This window comes from Giraffa tippelskirchi, chromosome 7 (genome assembly GCF_054371585.1).
Source record: "Giraffa tippelskirchi isolate mGirTip1 chromosome 7, T2T-mGirTip1v1.2.pri, whole genome shotgun sequence".
Lineage (NCBI taxonomy): Eukaryota > Metazoa > Chordata > Mammalia > Artiodactyla > Giraffidae > Giraffa > Giraffa tippelskirchi.
This window is the reverse complement of record NC_137281.1, coordinates 156,171,271-156,193,978: the sequence shown is the minus strand read 5'-3', so window position 1 is coordinate 156,193,978 and position 22,708 is coordinate 156,171,271. Positions and strand designations below refer to the sequence as shown.

At 40.5% G+C, this 22,708-nt stretch overlaps 1 long non-coding RNA gene across 1 annotated transcript in view; it reads right to left on the bottom strand.

The window, feature by feature from the left end:
• Nucleotides 1–22,708, bottom strand: part of LOC145512446 (uncharacterized) — a 27,105-nt gene extending 4,397 nt beyond the window's left edge. The window contains exons 1-4 of the long non-coding RNA XR_014058506.1: nucleotides 22,407–22,708; nucleotides 21,897–22,007; nucleotides 3,420–3,493; nucleotides 2,607–2,686 (exon numbers count right to left, since the gene is read on the bottom strand). This is a non-coding gene — a long non-coding RNA (uncharacterized LOC145512446). The remainder of the gene's footprint in view (nucleotides 1–2,606; nucleotides 2,687–3,419; nucleotides 3,494–21,896; nucleotides 22,008–22,406) is intronic.

Sequence of the window (22,708 nt, the reverse complement as noted above, 5' to 3'; positions counted from 1 at the left end):
TCCAAGGTCTTCATGGACGGTAGATTAATAAACTCACATCACAATTCATTTTGAGTAATATTAGTGTTTACCCTCATTTTGAAAAGTGTAAAGCCATCCCCCCTCCTTGTCATGAGTAGGTAATTATTTCCTTCTGATCCTCATCTCTTTGGTAATGGACAATGAGTTCAGAGGCAGGCATCCCATGAAGTAAGGGAGACAGGGAGAAAGGACGTGTTTTCATCAGTATGATAAAAGACACTGAAGACCTGTGATCCACTTCAGTCTCTGACAGGAAAAGCTGGGAAATGCTTCTCATTCCTGTGTTTGGACTCAAGTCCAGGGAGCAAGGGAAATGTGGATGCTTCTAAAAGGGAAGTGCTTTTTCAATTTAAAACCTGGGACATATTCAAAAGCTTAGCTCACAGGCCCTCTCTTCACCTCCCTTACACAGTTTGGAGAAACTAAGGCTTTGACAATTGGTAATAGAGGCACAGAATTCCTATACACATTCTCTAGAGAAGCTGGATCCTGAGGTGTCATGACCTCTACCCGGACTTAATTAACACTCTGCGTTATCAACTGTTGGCCAAAACAATGTCTTCAAAATAAAAAATGATTTGTTTTTAATAAGAACAATCCATTGAACAACATAAATACTGGACTGCAATGAACTCAAATAGCTGTTCCCTTGAGCTATGATTTGCTGTCAGTGAGGACGGTGCTTGTAGAAAAAGAAACAAATCCCAGCCTCAACTGGTTTAAATAAAACAAAAGAGACGAGCAGGGGAAAAGGAGATACTCGACTTATCTAAGTTTCCATAAAGAAGGATCTTCATGTCTTGAATTTCTAAAGATGGTAAAAACTGACATATACTGAGCAACAACACTTATATCTCTTTATCCTTTTAAAAGCATTTCTCTCAAAGTCAAATTGTGCTAAGAGAAAAATATCTGAAACTTGGAAATAAAGCAAAAGGTAAGTGACACACCCTTTCAATGTTACAGAGAAAAATTGGACCCATCCCAGGTCTTGTTTGTTGTTGTTGTTGTCTGACTCTTTGTGACCCCATGGACTGTAGCCTTCCAGGCTCCTCTGGCCATGGGATTTTCCAGACAAGAATATTGGAGTGGGTTGCCATTTCTTTCTCCAGGGGATCTTCCAGACCCAGGGATAAAACTCAAGTCTCCTGAATTGGTGGGTGGATTCTTTCCCACTGAGCCACCTTGGAAGACAAAGTTTAGTTTACTACTCACTAAAATTTCAATTTAGTGAAGTTAATGTTAACATGTAGATTTCTATCCAGTCGAGATGCAAAAAAATATCATGTGGTTAAAAGATAATCCCAGAATTATGGCTTACTATCCAATAGGACGGGAGAAGGCAATGGCACCCCACTCCAGTACTCTTGCCTGGAAAATCCCATGGACAGAGGAGCCTGGTAGGCTACAGTCCATGGGGTCGCTAAGAGTTGGACATGACTGAGCGACTTCACTTTCACTTTTCCCTTTCATGCACTGGAGAAGGAAATGGCAACCCACTCCAGTATTCTTGCCTGGAGAATCCCAGGGACGGGGGAGCCTGGTGGGTTGCCGTCTATGGGGTCGCACAGAGTCGGACACGACTGAAGCGACTTAGCAGCAGCATCCAATAGGACAATGACTAACTTTGCATCTAATTCAGTAATCTTATCTTAACTTTCCTTTACTAAATTAACTATAAATACCTAGATCCCTTAACACCCTTCAAATTGATCTTAGTTTTCCTTCTCCAGGGGCTCTTTCTGACCCAGGAATTGAGCCGGCCTGCATTGCAGGTGGATTCTTTACCACCTGAGCTCCCAGGGAAGCCCCTTCCTTTACTAAATTGACTATAAATAACTAGATCTACAAATGTTCTTCAAATTAATCTTAGTATTTCACTGGCTGCCTCAGTAACTAAAAAGTTGAATGAAATCTTTGACAAGGGTTCACGTTTCATTTTACATTTGTGTGAGAATTTACATTTTGGAAAACCATGCTTTAGCAAAAAGTAAAATGTACTTATACAGTCGCTGGTAAAATATAAACTAATACTAGTGTGCAAATGCTTTTTAGAAATTAATTTTACACTAAAATTTCCCTAATTAGAAAAAATGGGCTTTCTTTTTTCTCTTTAAAAAAATAGATTTCTTACTATTGCCCAAAAATCTCAGTTCTTTTGTGTCCATGAAGTCTTTGAATTACTGTTCCTTTTTCCTGGACTGGTTTGCTCCCAAATACACAGGAGGCTACTAAGAGAATGTTTTTCAATAATTAAGTGATGTCTAAATGAATGAATTTTTTTTTTTTTTTTTTGAGAGTCTAGTATGCTTCATACACTTTCCTTGGAACTTGGAGATATGGCAGGAGCCAGAGGCCATCTCTGAAAAGAAATATAACTAAAGGAAAGTCAGTAATTCATTATAAAAATTTAAAATATTTGAAGCATAACCCCCAAATCATGCCTTATACTAGCCTTTATCTTATAGTTTCTACAAACTCAATTTAGGAGAACAAACATCTACCCTGATTCTGGCAATATTTTATCAGTCAAACATAGTGATTAGCTTTGGCAACGCACAATAGGACTCAGGAGTTAAGCTTACCTCTCCTGAGTAGGGAAGAAGTCTTGGGATGTTTGAACTACTTTCTTTTGCAGAATTCAGCAGACTTGCATCTATGTCCCCTGGAAACACAAAGAGAGAGTCTGCAGGTTCTAGCTGGCAAAGCGTGGCTAGCAACTTAAAATGTTACTCCCTCAACTTCTGAATTGATTTAAGAATGTTGCATGTGAAAGAGGTAGTTATAATAAATGTAGTTTCAAAATAGGGCCTTTGGGGAATTCCCTGATGGTCTAGTGTTTAAAATCCTGCCCTTCCACTGCAAGGGGTACAAGTTCCATCCCTGCTCAGGAATCTACAGCTCTGCAGGTCACACAGTGCAATCAAAAAAAAAGAAAAAAAGATCAAAATAGGGCCTGAGGAGTGAAATGACTTCCCTAGAGTTGCCGCCTCTGCAAAAGCCAAATCAAAATTAGACCTAAACATTTCTTAGCTTTGTTTTCTGTAGAGGAATGAATGTGATGGTGCCTCAAACCGAGAAGGATACCAGTGGTCTGGCTGAAGGTTTAGCATTAGTGGAGCTGTTACTTTAAAAATATTTAAAAACATTTAAATATTTTAAAGATATTTTTAAAAAGGAACACAATTTTCTGGGTTCTGGTGAAGTAACAGACAGTTCTTGCAACAGGTGGCCCTGAAAAGAGCTAATGAGATGAAACTGAAATGAGAAAGCTGGAGGGACTCAAAGAGATTTGTAAAGAATGATGCTGTATTAGAGACATTTAAAAGCATTCAGTATACAGTTGAGACAGAAATCATGAAGCGACTTTCACATAGGTAAGCTTTTTTAGAACTCACAGTGTAGGCTTGGCTTCCTTGTTATCCCTGTGCAACCTGTAGGAAGGCTGGTAGAATAATTAGCATCTGGATTTCTGGGTTAAAGAAAAAAACACTTTCAGTCATTTGATTGATCATCTGTTTATTTTCTCTTCCCTTTTTATGGTGCCTCTTTACCCTTCCATGCACAGTAGGGGATCAAAACAAAGGCAAATGAGAGGAAACAAACAATCTTGGTCTCTTTTGAATTTTTAAGAAAGAGCTAGAGTAATTTACAAACATTGGCCTGAAGATAGTGGTTTTATTTATTTTGGGGTTTGCTTTTTAATATCTCTATCAATAGACTTTAATAGTTTGAACTTGTACAAAAACTCTTTCATCAAAAGCAGAATCATTTTTCAATTTGAGGGACAGCATTCAAATGGAGGGCAGAATGGTTAAAAGCTTTCCATTTGAGAGAAAGACGGTCATCTATTTCTCCTTCATTTAATTGAACAGCAGACACTGAGGTTCAGAGTGTTCTTTGCTAAAACTGAATCTTTTGCCTTCTTAGTGGCAGAAAGGATGCTAAAAACCAGATTCTTCTCTTTTCACCACACCACGGAGCCTGAATTTTTCATTGTGTGACTGAAAAGGTAAAAATAAACAAGGACTATCTGTGAGGTGACTTCCCTGGTGGCTCAGATGGTAAAGCATCTGTCTACAATGTGGGAGACACGGGTTTGATCCCTGGGTCGGGAAGATCCCCTGGAGAAGGAAATGGCAGCCCACTCCAGTACTGTAGCCTGGAAAATCCCATGGACGGAGGAGCCTGGTAGGCTACAGTCCACGGGGTCACAAAGAGTCGGACACGACTGAGTGACTCCACTAAAACTAATCTGTGAGGTAAGTACATCAGGATGGAAACACAGATATTTAGGAAAATTTTTCTTTCTTCATTATGATGAAATATGTTATTATTTCTTATGTTCTTGTAGTTAGATATTCAGAACTTTGTATAAATATGGCTCATGCTAAAGATCAGATTAAGTATTTTCCAAGGTAAGCTTAACATGTTCCTTTTCACAGATGATAATATGAACTAATATTATGGAATCCCTCTCCTTTGGGCTTCTCTTGTGGCTCAGCTGGTAAAGAATCTGCCTGCAGTGCGGGAGACCTGGGTTCGATCCCTGGGTTGGGGAGATCCCCTGGAGAACGGAAAGGCTACCCACTCCTGTATTCTGGCCTGGAGAGTTCCATGGACTGTATATATGGGTCCATGGGATCACAAAGAGTCAGACACAATTGAGAGACTTTCACTTCTTCTTCTTCCCTATCCTTTACACTTTTAACTCTCCAAGTTATAAAATGAACCAATTTTCCTCTGGGATCTTTTATTTTTCCTTAAGAAAAATGTTATAAAATGTTTGAGGATCTTTTGTACTACTAGGCAAAACTATTTTTGACAGAAGCAATAGGAAGTGCTCTTCTGTGGGTTAAATGAATCAGGCTACTCAGCTTTGGAGAAATGAAAGAAAAAATAAACAAAGGCATTTTATTGCCTAGATTCAGATGGGGAAAAAGAACAGAGGAGAGAAAGTTTATGGCATGTGAGAGCAGCAAAAAATAGGAAAATAAAGAAGAAAGTGTGTCATGGGCTTAATGGTGGCTCCCCTAGAAAATAGGTCCCAGTTCTAACCTCTATGTATTACCTTATGTGGCAAAAGATAGGATTAAGTTAAGGATCTTGAAAGAAAGAGATCATCCTGGATTATCTGGGTGGCCTTAAATGGAATGATATGTATCCTTGAAAGACACACATTGGAAAAGACAAAGAGGAGGAGAAGGCAATGTGATCACAGAGGCAGAGCCTGGAGGCTGTGGCCTCAAGCCAAGGAAGGCAGACAGCCTCCAGAAGCTGAAAGGGGCAAGGGAAGTTTCTCCTCTAGAGACTCTGGAGACACTGTGACTCCACCTACACTTTGATTTTAGACTTCTGGCTCCAGAACTGTGAGATAAGACATTTCTGTGGTTATAAGCCTTCCAGTTTGTAATTTTTTTTTTAATAACCATCATTAGAAACTAGTACAGATCATTGAATGCCTACTGTATTACTCTGGCTTTAGTAGGGAAGAGAATTTCTGCCAAATGGTTCAAATTAAGAAACTTTAAGGACACTGCTGTCTACAAAGGAATGATCAGAACTAGAGAAACAAAATAGCAAACAGGTGAATATATGGTAGTACATCCAGAGACACACCACCTGTGGAAAGCAACGGGTACCTATCCATAAGATTAGAAAGACATATGGTATGGAAAGAGCCCAAGAGAATCCAACCATTGAGGAAGAACTTCCTATTAGCTGCTAACATTAGAAAAATTATACTCCAGTGTGTCTCTGCTCTCAACACTTTACTACAAAGTCACTTTGTTTCCGACGCTGGATCTATGGGTTTTGTTATGCATCAAACAATTCTGTGACTCCATCTGTATGCCTTACAATTTAATTCAGTTCTGACACTATCTGCCTGAAACTAATGTCATAACTACAGTTTAAGGGGTCCATGCCACAAGGTGGACCACAGCCCCTTTCAGACACCAATCACAAGTCCAGCTTCCTGCCTATGCTTCTGATTTCCTAGCTATAAATCAAATGTTTCTCAATCCTCTCCTCAGGTTCTAATTTTCGCTAACATGACTCACAGGACCCAGAAAAACAGCTTACTTCCTAAGGTTATTGGCTTAATATAAAAGGATATGATTCAGGAACAACCCTATAAAAACGATGCACTTCATGAAAACTATGTGGACAGGGAGGAAGAGCTTCCACACTCTCCCTGGACACACCACTCACTCTGTCAACATTTCCACATGTTGACCAACTGGGAAACTCTCCACCTTGTCCTTTTGCGTTTTTACAGAGGCTTTAGTACATCGGCAGGATCAATCACATCATTGGCCACTAGTGATAGAACTCAGTCTCCAGCCCCCCTCCGCACCCCAGAGGTGGAGGAGGTGGGGTGGGAGATGGGGCTGAAAATTGCAATTTAATAGTTAGTATTAGTTCCCCTGGTCGTTCTATTTTTATTTTTATTTACTTTTGCGAAACTTCTTTACTGTTTTCCGTAATGACTGCACCGATTTGCAGTCCTGTCAACAGTGTACAAGGTATCCCTTTTCTCCACATTCTCACCAACATTTGTTATTTGTGTTCTTTTTGGTGATAGCCATTCTGATAGGTGTGAGGTGACATTTTATCATAATTTTGATTTGCATTTCGCTAACAATTAGCCATGTTGGGCAACTTTTCATATACCTGTTGACTATCTGCATTCTTCTTTGGAAAAATGTCTATTCAGTTCTTCTGCCCAATTTTTAATCTGATTGTTTGATTCTTTGATGTAGAATTGTATGAGCTGTTTATATATGTTGAATATTATTTCATGATTGGGCATATCATTTGCAAATATTATCTCCCTTTCAGTATTATCTTTTCATTTTGTCAGTGGTTTCCTTTTTTGTTCAAAAAATTTTAGGTTTGATTAGCTCTCATTTGTCTATTTTTGCTTTTATTTCCTTTACTTTAGGAGACAGACCCCCAAAATATATTGCTGTGATTTATATCAAAGAGTGTCCCTGCCTATGTTGTTCTCTAAGAGTTTTATAGTATCTTGTCTTACATTTAGATCTTTAATTGATTTTGAGTTTATTTTTGTATATAGTATTAGAGAATGCTCTAATTTTATTCTTTTACGTACAGTTGTACAGTTTACCCATCACCACTTTTTAAAGAAACTATCTTTTCTTCATTGTATATTCTTGCTTCTTTTGTCATAGATTAATTAACCATAAGTGCCTGGGTTTATTTCAGGGCTTTCTATCTTGTTCCATTGATCAATGTGTCTCTTTCTATGGCAGTATCATACTGTTTTGCTTATTGTAGCTTTATAGTATAGTCTGAAGCCAGGGAGCCTTTATGATCCAGCATTTCTACTTCTGGGTATACATCCCCCAAAAGAAAGAAAGAAAGAAAGGGGAACATTAACTAGAAAAACTACACTCACCCCAGTGCTCATAGCAGCATTATTTACAAATGCCAAGATATGGAAACTATGTAAGCATTCATCAACAAAGAAGATGTTTATATATATATACACATACACACACAGATACAAAATGAAATACTACTCAGCCATACAAAGGAACAAAATTTTGCCATTTGCAGCAACATGAATGAACTTGGAGGGCATTATGCTAAAAGTCAGGCAGAGAAGCACAATACTGTATGATATCACTTACATGTGGAATCTAAAAAAGTACAACATACTAATGAATAAACGAAAAAGAAGCAGACTCAGATATAGAGAACAAACTGTGGTTACCAGTGCAGAGGGGCAGTATCGGGTAGGGGAGAAGAAGGTACAATTTATTAGATATAAGATAGGCTCAAGGATATATTGCTCAACAGGGGGAATATAGCCAAAATTATGTAATAACTGTAAATGGAAAGCAACCTTTAAAATTGTATGAAAATATAAAATACTTAATTTTTTTTAAAAAATAAATTGGTTCCCTGGCAACCAGCCACCATCCTAAAATTATATAGGGACTTTTCAAACCCCTTCATTATCATAAATTCAAGGGTGAGTGAAAGAGTCTTGTTATGAATAATAAAAGGCACTTTTATTACACTAATCACTAGGAAATCCCAGGGAATTTAGGAATTCTGAGACAAGAAGGTGGATGAAGACCAAATATGCATTTCTTATTATAAATCGCAATAGCACAAAGCTATATTCTTGGAGAAGCACAGCTCCCGACAGAACTATAGCGCCAAAGCAGGAAGGAAGTAGAAAGGAAATGCTCTCGCTCCTCCTTCCCTGTGACAAAGCCTCCAAGGGAGCCTGGAAAGTGTAGTTCACAGAGGTCAGAACGCCTAGGACGTAGAGCCAGCACAGAGGATGGAGAGAGAAGAGATGAAAAATAGAACATGACTAGCTCACTTACTTGGAACCAGGCATGTAATGAGCCCCTTAGAAATTTTTGTTCCAGGCTTTACAATAGTCCCCCAATTTATGTATTACTATTCCTGTATTTAGTTTGCAAGCCAAAGCGCAAAGGCTTTCACCAAGGTTATCTAATTGTGTGCTCTTCTCCTGACACTGTTTTCTCATCTATATAAGTTTTTCTTTTTTTTACTCTTCAAGAGGACATTGCTGTTGCTGGCCCTGCTCTCCCTATTTGTACAGCATGCCATTCCTGTGGGGTCCTTTGCGGCCCACCCTCCCTGTGAAGCGTCCTCAGCCAACCTTCCCTGGCCACCCTTCACCTTGGTTTCCTTCTCTTCATCACCCTCAACTCCATCTTAGACCTTGGGGTGCATTCACTTCGGTGTCAGCTGTTACCCACATTACAATACAAAAGCCGTGAGGGAGAACTTGCACAGTCGTGTATTTTTCAGTGCCTGGCACATAGTAGGTGCTCAGCAAGTGTCATTGAATGATGGATAACAGGCAGGCTCAGAATATGAACTCTTCCGTATGTGATTCTGAAGCCCTTGTTCTTCATAATCATGGGCTGGAATCCCTTGGGAATGGAATCCGAATGCAGCATGTGCTTCAGCAAATGAGTGAAAATCATAGGGACCACAATCCTAGTAAAGCATCATATTTAAAGAGGCAACAAGTATCCATCCTCAAGATAACCGTATGAGGAAGAGCAGGATCATTTGGATGCAAATGAAAAAAGTCAGAAAAAATGACTAGAATTTCATTTCATCAGCTCACGCACAATCACACACGCACACACGCACACATGCACGCATCATCACTCCCCACAGGCTCCCCTTCCTTTTCAAGAGGAAGAGCTGACACGTGTGTACCAGATTCACTCATTCACATCCGGACTGGCAGAGAGCAGGAGGAAGTACACACGCTGTGCACGCAGATGGGGACTTTGACACCCGTCGTTGGAGCTGTTGGTGGGGATCTTCCAGCAGCTCTGAGGTGCCTGGAAGGACTCTCCCTGAAGCACTTCTCACTTCCAGTTTCACAGAAAGAGAAGCCGCCCGGGGATTTCAACCAAGTGCTGCTATAAATAACGGTATCGAGACAGAGGGTTCATGCTACACAGGAATCATTCCGGGCTGATTGCTTGCCTTTGGAGGGTACATTTCTCTCTCTTCAGCCCCTTTCTGGGGGTACTTATTTAAAATATCACATAGCACATGATAGAACTAAAAATATCTGCAAAGAAGCACTCTTCCCTTAAAAGGGAAGAGACCAGCTTTCCCTCATTTTCTTTCAGCATCCTAAAGATTATTAACTTTCAACAAGACAGATGTGGCTACTCTGCAGACATAGATAATTCCAGGTACCTGCTGATCATGCACTCAATTTATGAAGGAAAGAGCTCAATGAATGGCAAAGGCTTCAACTTTCTGCAACCATTTCCCAGTGAGCCTGAATGGCCTATTAATTATATTTTATGATTATTGAACAACAAGCACCTCTATGATGTGATCTAGGGTGGGATGGAGAAGGGTTTTCTCCTTCTCAACCTTGATTTTCCTTAGGTAAGTTTCTAGCTCCTTGACTTCTATCGTGTGGAGTCATTGGCTGGATCATATAACTCATCCTGCATGTGACACTCACCGAAGCTTGCCCTGATGGGATTGTTTTTCCAGGTGTCTTTTTGCCCTTTCATTTCATTTATTCCAAAATTTCCTTGATTAATTTCTGTTCAAAAGTTCTTCTTCCTGATGCGGTATACATACATATATATGCGGTGGGATATTACTCAGCCTTAAAAAAAATAAAAGGGTTTGAGTCTGTTGTAGTGAGGTGGATGAACCTAGAACCTTATACAGAGTGACGTAAGTCAGAAAGAGAACAAGTATCCTATATCAGTGCATATATATGGAATATAGATAAATGGGACTAATGAACCCAGTAGAGAACAGACTTGTGGACAGAGTCGGGGAAGTGAGGGTGGGACAAAGTGAGAAAGTAGCAATGACATACATACACTATCATGTGTAACACAGAGGGTTGGTGGAAAGTTGCTGTATAACACATGGAGCCCAGCCTCATGTTCTGTGATAATCTAGAGAGGTGGGATGCAGGGAAGGAAAGGAAGCTCAAGAAGGAGGAGATATGTGTATAATTATGGCTGATTCATTTTGCTGTATGGCACAAACCAACACAACGTTGCAAAGCAATTTTCCACCAATTAAAAAAAAAAAATCTTCTTCCTTGGGAGGTGCTTGGGCCACTCCTTGTGTAAAGGGCGGGGCAGAGTGGGACTCAACTCCCTGAGCCCCCCTGCAAGCCTTCCCAGCTCTTTGTGAGATGCACTGTCATCTCTCTTGATACTAAGTTTGCAAGTGTTAGCACTTTGATCACTGGGAAAAAGTACCCATGTGCAATCTCAAAATATGGCACTTCTTTTTGCTTTTTTACTGTGTGTATTCTCAGTGTTGGTGACAAGCGTGTTGGTCCATACTACCTCTCTGTGCATAGAGGAGGAATTTTTCTTGTTCCCTCTTGCAGCTCCGGGGCCACATGCCTCACAGGATACCTATTATCATGTGGCCCCAAGGACCAGTTTGTCTTCCCCTCTCTGTGTGTATAACAGTTGCAATACTGACAGAGCCTCTTCAGGCCTCCGTGAGTGGTGCAGACCAAGTACTAGCCACATATCTTTGCTTGCTGTCCCATTTGTAGCTCTGAAGTTTCTTCTTCTAAAGGCAACATTCAACTTTTCTTCTCCTTTCTTCTTTTATCACTTAAAGGTTTATCTTTTTCAACATGCTGGGGAAAAAAAAAAACTTTCTCGACTAAGGAAGGCCTAAAAGAACCAAGATAAGGTCATTGTCATATTATGTTTCATAGTGGAAAAATACTCTAAGCAAGTACAGACAACAATATTGTTTGTTATTTTAGAGGCAAAGAAATTCTGGGGTTGTAATTAAATTATGATTAAATTAAAGCTGGAAAGCAACATTGTTCAGAGAAGTGATTATGACTGTGGACTCTGGACTCAGACAGCCTGCATTTGAACCATGGATCACCACTGACCAGCCGTTTAACTTAGAGTCATTTTCTTTACCTCCCTAAGATGTGCTGTCTCATCTAACGAATGAGGTATTAACAACAGGTTTTATGGCATAATTTAATCGGTGAGAATTACACGAGTCCTTATCTCAGGGTCTCCCATGTAGCGTGTCCAGGGAGTGTTAGAAGTTCTCATTCAGAATTTGAGGTTTGCATTATAATTAAAATATAAACTTCAAAATCAGAACTTATAGTCGCTTTTCTGAAAGTTTACAGATTGTGATATTGGGAATGGGTTTCATTTCTATCTTTGAATATAGAAAGCTCATTTAGTGTTCAAAAATTCTGAACCTCCCTCTAAACATTATCGTCACATTATTTGCCATCTAGAATGCCAGCATGCCAAGAAGCATCTCATCAGTTTAGTATGAAGCCTCTGACACAAGCATTCTTAATATTTCCTGATGCCACTGTGCCCACATTAAGGCTGTGAATCATGGAACTGCATGTAAACCAAGCAGATTCTGCTGAAGACAGGGTATCAGTGGAAATAAAATGAAATTTTTCATTCTCTATTATTTCTTAAGTGCTACCAATGTCAGGGAGAATTATGTATTACATAAAGGAAAGAAAAATTAGATCATTACTTCAGTCTACTGCTCTGTAGGTTTTTGTACCTTGCAATATTGCATTTATTTTTTTAGTAGCTTCCTCTAAGCACACAGTAGGTGTTTAATGCATGCTCATTAAGTGAAAATATGAATACCCAATGCTGGTTATGTGTCCTCTAAATTTGAACCACCACAATGTGCACCCAGCCAGTTATAAGAAATGGCTTCCCTGGTGGCTCCTCAGATGGTAAGGAAGCTGTCTACTATGCAGAAGACCTGGGTTTAATCTCTGGGTCAGGGAGATACCCTGGAGAAGGGAATGGCAACCCACTCCAGTATTCTTGCCTGGAGAATTCTATGGAAAGAGGAGCCTGGGGGCTATAGTCCATGGTGTCGCAAAGAGTTGGAGACGACTGAGCAACAAACACTTTCACTTTCACAGTTATAAGAAGGTGTAGACCAAATAAAACCATTTTTCACAACTCCTATAGCCGAAGAATTTATGCTTTTGAACTGTGGTGTTGGAGAAGACTCTTGAGAGTCCCTTGGACTGCAAGAAGATCCAACCAATCCATCCTAAAGGAGATCAATCCTGGGTGTTCATTGGAAGGACTGATGTTGAAGCTGAAACTCCAATACTTTGGCCACCTCATGTGAAGAGTTGACTCATTGGAAAAGACTCTGATGCTGGGAGGGATTGGGGGCAGGAGGAGAAGGGGACAACAGAGGATGAGATGGCTGGATGGCATCACCGACTCAATGGACATGGGTTTGGGTAAACTCCGGGAGTTGGTGATGGACAGGGAGGCCTGGCGTGCTGAGGTTCATGGGGTCGCAAAGGGTCGGACACGACTGAGCGACTGAACTGAACTGAACTGAACTGATAGTCTGTTTTGGTGTCTGGCCTAATCTGTGGCACATTACCCTTCTCCCCACACATGTGTACATACACACTCACTTTTTAATTTAGCAAAAATAATACCTTGGCACATGGAAATGATGTTCAACCCTAATCTTGAAAAGTAATTCTAAATTGATAGGACTAGCTCCCTCCTGTATCCACAATATTAACTTTAGCATGAATCATATGTGGATAAGGGATAATGCATAATATTGATTTTATTTTTTTCTCTCCTGGCTGTGTCTTAGTTCCTGGCCTTGATCTTAAAAATAAGATAGATGTTAGGCATTATTATCTAGCAGAAGGAGTAAAAAATCAATTTTATATCCCGGCACTTTATTCCTTTTCCCTGCAATGGCCAGGCAGTAGCTCTGGAACAGCTGTAAGCTCGTGTTCACTTATTAAAGTGTGTGATGACGTTCTTTGCTGGGAATTCACTGGTGTAGGCTCTTTGTTGTCCTCACTGCGTGTTTTTCAGATGATAAATATGTAATGAGTATGGGAACCAATTAACTTGTTTTTCCATAGTAGTAGGAGTTCCAAAGAAGGATCTTTGTAAGAATGAGGAAATATTTAACATTTTTTTCCAATCATTTTTGATTTACAGAGAGTTGCAAAGATAATACGGAGAGTTCCTGCATGGTCACTAAGAATAGTGGCTGTGTTACCCAGTGTTGCCTAATGTTAACATGCTCCATAACTATGGTGCATTTCTCAAAGTTAAGAAATTAACATTGGTATAATAGACTAATCTACACAGTCTATTCAGATTCTCACAACTTCCCCTCTTTTATACTCTTTTTCTGTTTTTTCAGGATCCAATCCAAGACATCATATTGCATTAAAAGATTATTTTTTTGAGAAATACGTAATACTTAGTATAAATTTCTCAAACACTAAAAACTAAACACTGAATTTTAGAGCTCTTTTTGATTCTTTACATTTTTGAAGGTTGCCAGTAGGGGAAAGATGTTTGGTGAGCTGATCAATAGGTAATGAAATGGTTTCCAACTTTACTGTCAAGACACACAGGTGCATTTTAATCAATGGAGAAATGTATTCACAAAATACCGCTAATAATAAAGTACTGAAGTTTGTGAATGGTTTATGTATTCACAAATTGGACTGAATGGAAGATTATTTTAATAAGAAGCTTAGTCTCACTTGCATTGTAAGATGCTTTTTGGAATGAGAGGGAAAGAGCTAATGTTACAACTGCAGGCTCAAAATTGCTCATAAACTTAACCTGCACTTAGTAATTGCTTCATTCTTCACTTTTTCCGTCTTTGAAACCTCCCCATGCCTTTTCTAATTTAATAGACTAGATCCCCAGACTAAGAATAGTGGTTGTGTCAGTGTCCAATATCTTAAGGAAATACTTTAAAAATTATTTATTCAGTTATTTTAATCATCCTATTGCTCAAGGATTGACTGTTACCCACTCGGATTCTATCTAGAGCTTTAGGACTGTAGTAACATAAAAAAACATGTCCTCCGAGGAATCTGCAGGACAATTGCATCTTCTCTCCAGTTGTTTTTTGTGTTAAGGACCATGTTTGGTATGATTGCCCTTTTTGGAACACAAAAGTGTGTTTATATTTGCCATGGTATTGCCCTCAAATTCATTCATTCATTCTTTCATGAATATCCAATATAGCTCAGGTATTGTGCTAGACATTGGAAAAAAGAAAGTGAATAAAACATAACAGCTTCTTCTCTCATTTAACTTGCAGCTTAGTGGAGGTGATAATATGAAATCAGTAAGAAGCCCAAAAAATCATGTATTAAAATTATTTTTTTTTTTGCGTTTTAAATGGTTAAAAAAAGGGACATTCCTGCTGAATTCTAACCATTCTGCTCACTGAAACACAAGAAGTCTTCAGTAGGGAAGTGATGATTTAAATGAGCCTAGAAGGATAAAGGATAAATAAGTAACTTCCAGAGGACCAAGTGGTGGGAAAGGATGGGGAGGTGATTCTAGGCAGATGGAACAGTGGGTTGACGTACAGGGGAAAAGGCACATAGGAACGTGATCTCTATGTTGGACGGGCTGAAGTGAGGGCTCTCGAGTGAAGTCAGACATGACACATCAGCCTTGGGAAACTAATGTCTGTCTAATCTAAGCAGCAGATGGATTTGAACTAGAGGAGTGGCAGGAGTGGATGAGATGAGATTGAGTCCACAACAAGGATGAGGGCATGAGGGCACAGTCAGATCGTTGAAGGTGAAGCCCAGGTTTCTGACATCACGTGCCTTGCTTGTGGGCAATACAGAGACGGAAGGGGAGGAACAATTTCACGTTGGGAGTACATATTGGAAGGCAGGGGAAGGGAGTTTGGATATGATGGTATTGACGTTTCTTTACCATATCCACTGTAAGGTAAGCAGTAGGCAGCCCGTGAGAGATATGTGAATGGAAGACATTTATTTGAAACCTGACAACATCATGTGGACATGGGAGTTCAAGATCGTGAACTCGAGGGAAGACGCCAGTCTAGCAAATGGGGTAAAACTACAGTTAATAAGTGAGCAGAGAAAGAGGTGCTCGAACAAGAGAATGAGATGGAAAGACCAGAGTGGTAAGTGTAGAATCTAGAGGGTGATGTGAGCACATCAAACAACAAAGTGAGTGAGAATCTCAGGATGAACAGGGTAGCACCTGTGGTGGAAGACAAGTTAAGGCTGATGAGACTGAGAAGTGTGGTGTGGAGCTGGGAATGATGACTTTGTTGGTTTCGTCAACATAAGTGATTTGACTGGAATAAAGGGGGATATAGGACAGGAATAGGTCTATAACAGGTGGAAGACTGAGCAAAGAGGCAAGAAACCAGATACAGAGAGATGGATTGCATCTTCTAGAAGCTTGAATCTGAAAGGAAAGCTAAAGAAAGGACCGGGTGATACACAAAGCTTAGATTTTCATTATTTTGCTTTACCTTTCTGTTTGCTTGTTTTTGTTTTTACTTTTTGACCAAAACTTGCAGCGTGCAAGGTCTTAGTTCTCCACCCAGGGATGGAACCCATACCCCCTGCAGTGGGTCTTAACCACCAGACCACCAGGGAAGTCCTTTTTTCATCTTTTTTGTTTGTTTTTATTTGCTTCTTAATGGGGAAGGGAATTATTCTGGTTATAGGATAAAGGAAGACCCTCCTGTTGAGAGAGAAATATTGCAACAACAGAAAAAGAGGGAATCAGTAATGGAGGTAAGTCTCAGGAAAGTCTGAAGATGATGTAAATCTGACTCAAAAGTGAAGAGATTAGAAGAGCAATGTGAACCTCCACTTTGGGAATGCCATGAAAGGAGGCAAAGAGGAACACATACTGATACACTTGTAAGGTCTTCAGCATAGCAATGTGAAGGAAGTCCTGATTAAAGATTTCTCTTTTGTCCATGATATAAGAGGTGTTTAAATGAAGAGTACTGTGGCTTTGATAAGCATGACCTATGTTCAGTATATATGCTGGGGGAAATGCAAAAAAGGAAATTATTGCCAAGAAACACTGAAGATTCAGCAAAAGCTAGGGCTCATATATGTTTAGAGGTTTGCAGTCTTTACCACTGAGCCAGTGGGGAAGCCCATACATGTAGTGTTTCCTCAGTGGCTAGAGTCCAGGGGGTCACAAAGAGTCGGACGTGACTGAGCGAGTAACATACACACACACACACACACACACACGTATATATGTGTGTATATACGCACTTAATATATTGTTTTTGACTCAAGACATAACCAAAGGAAAGGAGATGTAGGATTAAGTCAAAATGGAGAAATCGCTATTTTGCAAATATTGGAAAGATACTGGCAAAATTCAGTGTATTGTGTTAAAAAGGGGTTCAATAGAGTGGTGGACCATGGCATCTAAAAGAGATAGAAAAGATAATAAATCCAGGAAAAGGCAAATGGATTGTAATAAAAGAAAGGGGGGTCCATCAAGAAGATACTCAGACCTGAATTAAATGATGGGATTAACTACGTAATTGAGAGGTAACGAAGGCTGACTAATTTCCTGTACACTCTGTCTATTTACCCTGAAGAGTTGTCAAGCTTTTAACAACAGTGCAGAATTTTTGGTGAGCCCCTACACAAGAAAATGTGCTTTACTCTCTTATGAGAAGGAAGCAACATTAATAATTAAAAAAAAAACTTATTATTACTGTCCAGGAACAGTGTGTAGGAATGAGGTCAAGTGCAGGAATCTGCTGAGAGCGAGCATGCTACTATTTATTGCCTCTTTGGATGAAAACCTAATTTCATCTTCTATCAAAGATAAGCCAGTGCTGTTTTATGGTAAACACAGAAACTGCCTTACAGAAAGTGACATTTTAACAAGTACAGTCTTACATTTGATAGTGATTTAAAAATTGGCTTCAACACCAACATTGTGGTCATAGCACCCATTGAAATAATCTCCTTGGATATATTCTCTTGCAGAATCATCATTAATTGATGAGCTTACATTTTGTTTAATCCCAAGGTATTCATGAGAACATCTCTGCTCAGATAAATGTTTACCACTTGACATACTTATCTTGTTTGTTTTTTATTACTGATCAAGGCATTGTAGAGAAAAATAATTTGAATGGTTTTAGTATGAAAGGGAAAAAAGAGCTACAAGAGTGTTTTCTGAAGTTTTGGTATTATTGCTACCAGGGCATAACGAACAGTTGCCCATTCCTTGAAGAGGTATTTTTCTAATATCTGTCAAGTAAAACAAGGATTTGTACTAGGTAATGTGCAAAGCATCTGTTTATGGTACAAAAAAAAAAAAGTTCTTCATTGTAACTGGTCCTTAAATGGTAGGAGTAACAGTTGGAGTGATTCATTTATTCATGATAAGACAACACTCAGAAGGGAGTGTGCTTTCCCAGAGCAGGGTCTTTTCCTCTTCAGTTCATCAGTCTAAACCCAGAGCTCCAGATATCAGGCACATAGAGCCTGACATGTCAAGAATATCCAAGTGGTATTTGGAAGATGCAGGAATGAATGGTTTGTATGTAGATCCTGCAGATGAAAGAGGTAGGTGCACTCAGATTATATTTCCTAATGCTGAGATGGAAAGTGTCACACACACACACATAAAAGTCATATACCTGTAATAGATCATGTCACCTGGGTCTTCGGGTGTCAAGAGGTCATGATCTTAGATGGGAGAAAACTCACGCTTTTATTTTCTCTAACCTCTGCCTAAAAATTTGCATTTGCCTCAACTATGAATGTAGGAAATAAACCACAAGAGGATAAGTTCGTCACCAATAAAAATACAGTTCTACGAAAAATCTTGATTACCATCATTGCAGATATCTGAGAATAGTACATTGCTCACTACTAATTTGAAATTATGGTCACTATTAGACTCTTGATGTTGTATTCCTAATGGTAAAAATAATGAAATCATATTACCGTATCAAAAATTTAGTTCTTTTTAATAGTGTGATAATTAGATGACTCTATAATTGATTTCCTTTGTAATTCTGTGCAATTTACTCTGTGCTTTTAAAAACATTACTCCAAGAAATGATACTGAGATAGATTGTTTGTAAAGATGGCCTCAATAATTCCTCTCATTCTTGTTGGCACATTGGTTTGCACTGTGACTTTTTCGCTTCTCCCATCAAGAGGTGGATGGATGGAATGTGAGAGTTGGACCATAAAGAAGGCTGAGCACTGAAGAATTGATTCTTTTGAATTGTGGTGCTGGACAAGACTCTTGAGCATCCCTTAGACTGCAAAGAAATCAAACCAGACACTCCTAAAGGAAATCAACTCTGAATATTCATTGGAAAGACTGATGCTCCAACACTTTGGTCACCTGAGGCAAAGAGCGGACTCATTGGAAAAGACCGTGATGTTGGGAAAGATTGAAGGCAAAAGGAGAAAAGGGGCTGCAGAGGATGAGATGATTAGACAGCATCACTGACTCAATGGACATGAACTTGGGCAAACCCTGGGAGATGGTGATGGACAGGGAAGCCTGGTGTGCTGCTGTCCATGAGGTCGCAAAGAGTTGGACACAACTTGGCGACTGAACAACAACAACCCCAAACCCCCAAGCCACCCTTTTCCCCAAAATTGACAACCACAACTCTGTTCTCTATATCTGAGAGTCTGTTTCTGTTTTTTGGGTAAATTCACTGATGTCATATTTCAGTTTCCACATATTAGTGATACCATGTTTGTATTTGTCTTTGACTTACTTCACTTAATATGATAATCTCCATTTACATCCATATTGCTGCAAATGACGTTATTTCATTCTTTTTATGGTTTAGTGGTATTCCATTGCATATGCGTATTATATCTTCTTTAGAGTGGATGGACTTTTTTTTTTTATTCCCCATGAATCTGGTGTGGACTTGTGACTTGCTATGATGACTGATAGAATCCTACAGATATGATGTGGTTTCTGAGCCTTGTCTTGTGAAATGTTGCAGCTTCTATTTTCACTCTCTTGCTGCCTTTTTCCCATCACATGTTGAAGGCAAGGCTAATCTTCTTTAGGATGAAAAATGATGTGGAGGCCATGTTGACGTCCAGCACCAACACCACCAACCGTGTGAGCAAGGCCATCCCTTCCCATTACATTCCAGGCAAGCTTCTTGAAGGTTGCGCCCCCATGAGGGACCCTTGTTGAGACCAGCAAGAGGTCTGCTGAGCTGAACACAGCCCAGATTGCCAACCCCCAGCATCTTGAGCAAATAAATGTGTGCTGTTGTGGGTCACTACATTCTGGGATATATGGTTATGCAGCTTTATACAACTGAAGCATGTTGGACCTACCTGACTGCACAAGGTGTACAGGTCCTCACAAAGTAAGAAACTGGGTCCTAAGCTGTCTGTTTATGTAATATCTGGCTTTAAGCCTTATTTATAAAAATCTAGCCTGGTTGTTAGTTGGGTACCTCTGGTTCAGATATTTTATCTTAAGAAATTTCTTGATTATTTTCTTGTTTGTTTCTTTGTTTATGGGTTCAAACATACATACACACACACATAAGTATTAAAGTGATTATATTTATGTTGGGGACTAAGGTCTCCCCAGGTGACTCTAGTGAAAAATAATCTGCCTGCCAATGCAAGAGACACAGGTTCGATCCCAGGATGGGGAAGATCCCCTGGAGTAGGAAATGGCAACCCACTCCAGTATTCTTGCCTGCAAAATCCCACAGACAAAGGAAGCTGGTGAGCTACAGTCTATGGGGTTACAAAGAGTAAAACACAACTGAGCATCTGAGCATGCAAGGTCTTGAGGTAGTCTTTTTAAAAATTTGTGTATGATTTGAAATTTTAATCAATAATTGACAAATCTATTACTTTTAAAAACTATTCTTTGAGTGATGGTATGGGGCTTCATTTTATATCTAAAACAAAGGAACTCAATGTCCTGTAAATTTTAGGCTTGTAGTAACAAGTATTTTGTAAACCTGTAAGTTCTTGATAAGGAAGGGAGATAGGAGTCATATTTTGAATGATAGCCCCCTGTCTGGTAAGAGACACAGAGAAAGATCAGCAAGAGTTAGGGATCATGGGGGACAAGGCAAGAAAATATTTTTAAAAAAAGTAATTTTTTTCAAGGCTGCTGAGAAATCAAATTAGATGAAAGCTGAAAAGCACTCACTGAATGGAGGGAGTTGAAGGTCACTAGCAATCTAAAGAATTTAGTTGCGTGTTGGAGTGGAATACTCAGTGTAGATCACTGAGATGCACAGAGGTGTAAGGACCCAGAGGGAGCAAGGGCACACAACTATTTCTGGAAGTTTGGCCATAAATAACAAGCATAAATAATATTTAAAGCATTGGCCAGACCTCAGCGAGTCAGTTTGGTGCTTTATGTGCTCAGCTTTATGTAACATTTGCGATATCTCTGAGAGGCAGGAGCCATGCGTATATTCTTTTAGAGATGGGAAAAATGAGGCTCAGAGAATTTCAGAGAAGCTATTACTTCAGGTCACTCCTAGAGTAAATGGCAAAGTCAAAATTTGATTCCATGGCAGCCTGATCCGAGAACTCACACTTAATGCATGAAACCATCCCTACTGCACCATTAAGGTGAGTGTACAGATGGTGGTAGAGAAGGAGAGGGTCCAAAGTGGAAGCAATGAGGTTAGTTTCTCCACTTTCTAATGAAGAGAGAGACGGGCATGTGTCTCGGTACTGATGAGAGGAGCTGCTGAGTACCCAGAGAAGGTAACTGCCAGTTTACTATGGGACTAATCCTTGATCAGGCTGCGTTTCCTGAGAGGTGGGGGGTGGGGGGCGGGGGGCGGGGATGCAGTGCAAAGCACCCAGGGCAGCAGACGGCACTCAAAGAACAGGAGAGAAACTTCCACTGGAAAGCAGAGAGTGGAAGTAGGCAGGCTTAGACATTTCCGTACAGAAGCCAAAGCAGTGGCCTTTAAAAAAATTCCTATTTCTGCAGAGTAAACTGCAAGGTTATCTCATGAAAGCTGAGAGGCAGATAAGGTGTCTAAAGAGTGGGGAAAAGGTTAAAGTCCTCACTGTTGAGAGAGAGGGAGAGAAAGGGAAGGAGCTGATAGGGAACGTGACAGAATTACAAGCAGTGGGGAAGCCCATTTGAGACTGGACCCTGCTACTAAGAGATATATCCAAATTCTGCCTTGTGAGCTTTCCTCTACCTCAACCCCAAAGCCTGGGATTGACCTGAAAGAGTCAAGCTTAATACATCCAGGAGGGGAGGTTTTCCAGGTGTGGACAGTCAGGAAGGGACAGAGAGGCCTGTGGACCTGAGCAGTTGGTCAGGGCGGGGGGTTGGGGGGCTGGAATGCTGCTGGCTGTGGAGAGAAGTGACCCCAGAAGAGCTGAGTATGGAGTGGCCGGCAGACAGGAGGACCAAGGCACATGGTCTGCAGAGATGCAGCATTAGCCAGGGGGTTGGGATTGTGGACTTGGAGCCGTCTCAAGTCATGATGAGTTCCTGTGGGACACTTACAAGGAGGAAGGAGCCACAGGAGAGGAGGTGGGCCTCTGGGAAGCAAGAGTGTCGGCAGGTTGCTCACGCGATTCTAGAGCCGGAGTGGAGGTAGACAGGAAGACTGCCAGCCTTACAACAAAGACTCCAGTGCATGAGGAACGGACCACCAGAGCCAGAGGAGGAGAAAGTGAGGAGGGCGAGAGAGGCATGGGATGAGGAAGGATAAGTCTAGACTCGAAAAACAGGGCGCTGACCACCACAGCCTTTCAATCCAGAATACCCAAGACTCCGTTGGATGAACCACAGGAGAATTTATGATGCAAACTCAGGGAGAGTCAGCTTTAGTTGATGTGTGGAGGTTGGGGATGTAGGAATATAGGGGAGCTTTTCGGTTATGAGGTCAGTGTTCCAAACCTAATGAAAGGATTTGAAAGGAAAAGGAGGCATGGGAGGGTGAGTCAGTGTAGAGGGTGCTCCATGCATCACAGGCTTGACATCGGGTGAATCTGGATGGTGAGATGGGCTTACGGTTCTGGCAAGGCTTGGGAGGATGACTTCAGTCTCTGTCATCTCTGGAAACCTTAGTCTCAGAGAATTTGGCTGTGACCTGAATGAGAAGGAAGCCTGATGGCTGTTTGGGGGGGCTGAGAATTTCTTTTTCTCCTGCTCAGTATGAGGGGGGCAGCTGTGGGATCGTGTGTGTGAGTGATGGCCATGCTGTCTATGAGCAGTGGGCAGCAGGCAAGCTCGGGTCACCTGCCTTCTGTGCGGCGAAGGCTGAAGTACCAGACACACAATGAGCCTCTGTGGAGTAGGTCAGGTCATGCCTT